The sequence below is a fragment of the Stenella coeruleoalba genome, assembly GCF_951394435.1.
Source record: "Stenella coeruleoalba genome assembly, chromosome: 6".
Classification (NCBI taxonomy): domain Eukaryota; kingdom Metazoa; phylum Chordata; class Mammalia; order Artiodactyla; family Delphinidae; genus Stenella; species Stenella coeruleoalba.
Window position 1 is genome coordinate 115,003,537 of NC_137151.1, and position 6,000 is coordinate 115,009,536.

A 6,000-nucleotide genomic window follows, 5' to 3' on the forward strand; every position below is an offset into this window, starting at 1 on the left:
GGGAAACTACCTCAACAAAATAAAGGCCATATACAACAAACCCACAGCAAACATTATTCTCAAAAGTGAAAAACCGAAAGCGTTTCATCTAAGATCAGGAACAAGAAAAGGATGTCCACTCTCACCACTATTATTCAACATAGTTTTGGAAGTCCTAGCCACAGCAATCAGAGAAGAAAAAGAAATAAAAGGAATACAAATTGGAAAAGAAGAAGTAAAACAATCATTGTTTGCACATGACATGATACTATACATAGGTAATCCTAAAGATGCCACCAGAAAAGTGCTAGAGCTAATCAATGAATTTGGTAAAGTTGCAGGATGCAGAATTAATGCACAGAAATCTCTGGCATTCCTATACACAAACAACGAACAATCAGAAAGAGAAATTAAGGAAATAATCCCATTCATCACTGCAACAAAAAGAATAAAATACCTAGGAATAAACCTACCTAACGAGATAAAAGACCTGTACTCAGAAAACTACAAGACACTGATGAATGAAACCAAAGATGACATAAACAGGTGGAGAGATATACCATGTTCTTGGATTGGAAGAATCAATACTGTGAAAATGACTCTACTACCCAAAGCAATCTACAGATTCAATGCAATACTTATCAAATTACCAATAGCATTTTTTTTTTTTTTTTTTTGCGGTACGTGGGCCTCTCACTGTTGTGGCCTCTCCCGTTGTGGAGCACAGGCTCCGGACGCGCAGGTTCAGTGGCCATGGCTCACGGGTCCAGCCGCTCCGCAGCATGTGGGATCCTCCCGGAACAGGGCACGAACCCGCGTCCCCTGCATTGGCAGGCGGACTCTCAACCACTGTGCCACCAGGGAAGTACCCAATGGCATTTTTTACAGAACTAGAACAAAAAATCTTAAAATTTTTATGGAGACACAAAAGACCCTGGATATCCAAAGCAACCTCGAGAGAAAAAAATGGAGTTGGAGGAATCAAACTCCCTGACTTCAGACTATACTACAAAGCTACAGTCATGATGACAATATGGTACTGGCACAAAAACAGAAATATATATCAATGGAACAGCATAGAAAGCCCAGAGAAAAACCCATGGACCTATGGTCAACTAATCTATGACAAAGGAGTCAAGGATATACAATAGAGAAAAGACAGTCTCTTCAACAAGTGGTACTGAGAAAACTGGACAGCTACATGTAAATGAATGAAATTAAAACACTCCCTACCACCATACACAAAAATAAACTCAGAATGGATTAAAGACCTAAATGTAAGACCGGACACCCTAAAACTCTTAGAGGAAAACAGAGGAAGAACACTCTTTGACATAAATCACAGCAAGATCCTTTTTGACCCACTTCCTAGAGTAATGGAAATAAAAACAAAAATAAACAAATGAGATCTAATGAAACTTCAAAGCTTTTGCACAGCAAAGGAAACCATAAACAAGACCAAAAGACAACCCTCAGAATGGGAGAAAATATTTGTAAATGAATCAACTGACAAAGGATTAATCTCTAAAATATATAAACAGCTCATGCAGCTCAATATTAAAAAAACAAACAACCCAATCAAAAAATGGGCAGAAAGCCTAAATAGACATTTCTCCAAAGAAGACATACAGATGGCCAAGAGGCACATGAAAAGATGCTCAACATCACTAATTATTAGAGAAATGCAAATCAAAACTACCATAAGGTATCACCTCACACAAGTTAGAATGGGCATCATCAGAAAATCTACAAACAACAAATGCTGGAGAGGGTGTGGAGAAAAGGGAACCCTCTTGCACTGTTGGTGGGAATGTAAATTGATACAGCCACTATAGAGAGCAGTATGGAGGTTCCTTAAAAAACTAAAAATAGAACTACTGTATGACCCAACAATCCCACTACTGGGCATTTACCCAGAGAAAACTATAATTCAGAAATACACATGCACCCCGATGTTCATTGCAGCATATTACAATAGCCAGGTCATGGAAACAACCTAAATGCCCATCGACAGCTGAATGGATAAAGAAGATGTGGTACATATACACAATGGAATATTACTCAGCCATAAAAAGGAACAAAACTGGGTCATTTGTAGAGACGTGGATGGACCTAGAGACTGTCATACAGAGTGAAGTCAGAAAGAGAAAAACAAATATTGTATATCAATTCATATATGTGGAATCTAGAAAAATGGTACCGATGAACCAGTTTGTAAGGCAGAAATAGAGACACAGATGTAGAGAACAAACGTATGGACACCAAGGGGGGAAAGTGGCAGGGGGAGGGGTGGTGGTGGGATGAATTGGGAGATTGGGATTGACATGTATACACTAATATGTATAAAATAGATAACTAATAAGAACCTGCTCTATAAAAAATAAAATTCAAAAAAAAGATATAAAAAAAGAAAAAATATGAAATAAAAAAATAAAGGTGGTCATATTAGTAAATACCTCTCTCCTTATTATAATACTCTTCTGGGCAATATTATCCACTTGTATGGTTTTAACTATTTTTTAATGAGAATGATGCCTAAATACATATCTCCACCCCCATCTTTTCCACTTTTTACATGAATACTACATGAGAATCTCCAATCTAAAGGATCAAAACTAAATTCAGTTTCTTTCTCCCCAAACGTATTTGCCTTTCTGTATTATCTATCTCACCTAAGAAAACCAGTATCCATTCAAGTAGGAAGCTTGGAAGTTGGCTTTGAGTCCTTCCTCTCCCCTTTAGTATTCCCATGCCCAGTCAATCACGAAGCCTTAAAAGTTTCTGGAATCTATGAGTTTTACCCCTTATTCAGACAAATTATTTTCATTAGAGTTATTGCAGCGCTTCCTCACTGATCTCTGCTTTCCCACAAATCCTGCCTCCATACTACTAGTCGGGTGTTCTGGCTAAAATAGAAATCTTATGATGTTACATCCATGTTAAAAATGCTTAGTGACTCTGCATGGCCTACATGGTGAAGTATGAGCTTTGTTCACATCAGAAAGACTCACCCTGACCTGGTCTCTGTTTTCTTTTCCTCTGCCACACCTTACCTCAGACACAGTGAGCTAGCAACCTTGAATTTCAGCAAGCCCCCATTCACACCATGCTAATCAACACTGATGCAAACTTCTTCCTCTACCTGGAGTCCCTTGCCCTTTATTTATCTGGTTAACTGCTTCATATCCAACTTGAAACCTACCTGGACACCCCCATTCCCCGTGGGCTCACTGGGCTTCCTCTGTACTGTGAGCTACTCATTCCATTGTTTTGAAATCCTTTATTTACCTTTTTGCCTTATAGAATTTAGCTCTCCCATAGCAAGGAGGATGTCATATTAATAATGAAGCAGTCCACACAGAGCTTGGCACACAGTTTACACTCAGTAAATGTTGGTTGTTCTTGATGTGAGGCTACTAAAATGTGATAAACATCATTAAACTCTCTCTCCAACACCAGCACAGAATGCTTAATGAATGTTGCACAGTTAATAGTTGTGTTGAGTGAAATCATTATTCCTGTGGCTTCTAATACATCAAAAAGAAATAAAAGGAAAGTATGGAAGGAAGGAAGCAAAGATCTGCAATAAGCTTTCTAATTGATTTTCTCCTTAAACTAGAAATTCTACTGGAGAAAGGGTCAAGATCGGGGGAATGTGACATAGAAGATGAGAGAAGGACACTGAGGACTCATTCTAACACCGTTTTGTCCAAGGCAGGTCTTTCACCTGACCCGGTGGCGACCAAATGCTCTAAGCAGTAACTTGCTATATTAATCAGTGAGGCCTGGACCAAGATCCGTTGCTGTTTCTTCCCTCCGCCAGCAGAGGGTGTGATAGAACACAGGCCTCCGTTGGCAACTTAACACTAATTTGAGACAGTTTCCTTTCCCAACCACCTTCTGTTTCTCCAAACTGGTCTACCTCTAGGGGGATTTCTGTTATCCACTGCACTGTTTACTATCTCACCATCACGTATCCGCTGCAGCCCATGGCATTTTGGTGCTGTCAAAATAGGCACAAAAAAAAAAAAAAGGGTTTTCTATGGTAAGATAAGGCTAAAACCCATGGATTAAATGTGTATTAAGTTCATTATAAAGCCAAGGATGAGTAGATGCACAAAAGTTTATTTTGAAATCCTTTCTGCCTAATCTTCACAGGGCAATGGAAATATACAGATATTCTGAACTCTCTTTCACCCCTCTCCCATCCGCCATCAATTCTGCCATTGCTAGTATAAGTCAACCAACCTCTTAAATCACCACATGCTTTTAGTGTCATTTCCATTCGGCAGCACTGCAAACAACTCAGTTGTCAGAGGAGACAGATCTGGGCGTAATATCACTTGCAAATTATTTATTCCATAAAGTACATAAAAATATATTTTGAACTCCTAGGCTTATTATTCCCATAGTAAACAGTGATGTAAAGAGAACTCTTAATTTGCTTGCAGTGTGAGAAGTATCAAGGGAAAGTCATATTACATTTAACATCTTTGGCATTATCAGTTAACTAACAGGGTTGATGGGGAGAAAAGCCACTTGTATTAAGTGACTGGAAATCTCACTGTGAAGATGTGCTGAAGACAGGAAGCCAGATGAAACTAATCTCTCCCCATTTCCTTTATTTCTCCTAAATGCTTTTTTGTTTTATTTTGCTTTGTTAGAGTGGCACTATTCTGTGAAGATTAAATGAAGCTGGATGCAATTCTTTTAAGATGTTTCACTACATAAAAGGAGAGAGAGTCATTCAAGAGAAATGAACAAACGACCGCCTGCCAATGTTTTTCCATGAAGCCCAGTTGACATTTCGGGTAAGATTATTCTTTACTGAGGGAGGCTGTGTCTCGCACTCCTAGGCATTTAGCATCTTCGTTTCCCACCTATTAAATACCAAGAGCATGCTATAGTTATCATAAGAGTCAGCTGCACACATTTTAAAACAGTTCTTTGAGAAGACAGAATGGCCTTTATTCAAGAAAGGCCACTCGGAAATGCCTCATACTATATGAGGTCATCTTGAAGGTTTTTTATCAGGGTGTTTTAATTAATACCATTGATAACCTTGGGGATAAAATACTTGCAGAGATGGAAGAGCTTGAAATAACACATGCAAAGAGGGTGGACACCACATAGTAGATATTTTGTAATTAGCAGTTAATATTATTGTGAGGAAATGTATGAGATATAATGGTGAATGAAGATGCCCTCTTGCCCTCAAAGAAAAAATAGTGGAGAAAACATACATACAGGAATGCACCCAAATAATAAAACAAGTGAATTCAATAGTCAGGGATATCGGGGATGGGAAGGAGCTGAGTGCAAATTGCATTAGGGCTGTCTAGCTTCTGATCTTAAATGAGGACTCATGCTAGGGTTGAGTGAAGGTATGGTTCTAATTTCCTGGTATCGAGTACATAATTTCCATCCAGATTTTGAGGTGGGAGCAGAGATGGATAGATGAGTTTATCGTAGATTTCAACCTGGGACACAGCTGATACTTAAGTGTAGCCAGAGGGGAAACTTCAAAATTGCTTTAGGAAATTAATGTTAAATCTGTTTTTAATCTCCATTAAGAGGAATATTTTTTGACTTTGAATAAAATAGACAATGACTTTGTTGTACTTCAAATTCTTATGAATATTCTCCTTCAATATCTAGTCAACCCCTAGTGTTTCATTTGCCAGTATTTTTAATACAATTTAATTCCCAGACTCACATGTACCCTTGGCTTATCTAATAGCATTTCACATCCTTTCTGTTTCTTTTTTCCTGTATGTTTTATTTATGATTATGACTCCAACTTATATTGCTTTTGTAAGGTATCTAGGGTCAATTGAGTCTCTGGGCATTTTTAAAACTGAAGTTTACCATTTTAATTACTTTCAATTGGGGAATATTCAGTACTGTAGCATTTTTGGTGAAGTAAATTAAAATAATTCCCTGAGATACTTAGTCTGGATATCCTTCTACTCTTACTGGAAGAAAGAGGTAACCAAAAAAAAAAAAAAAAAGACGGCAAAT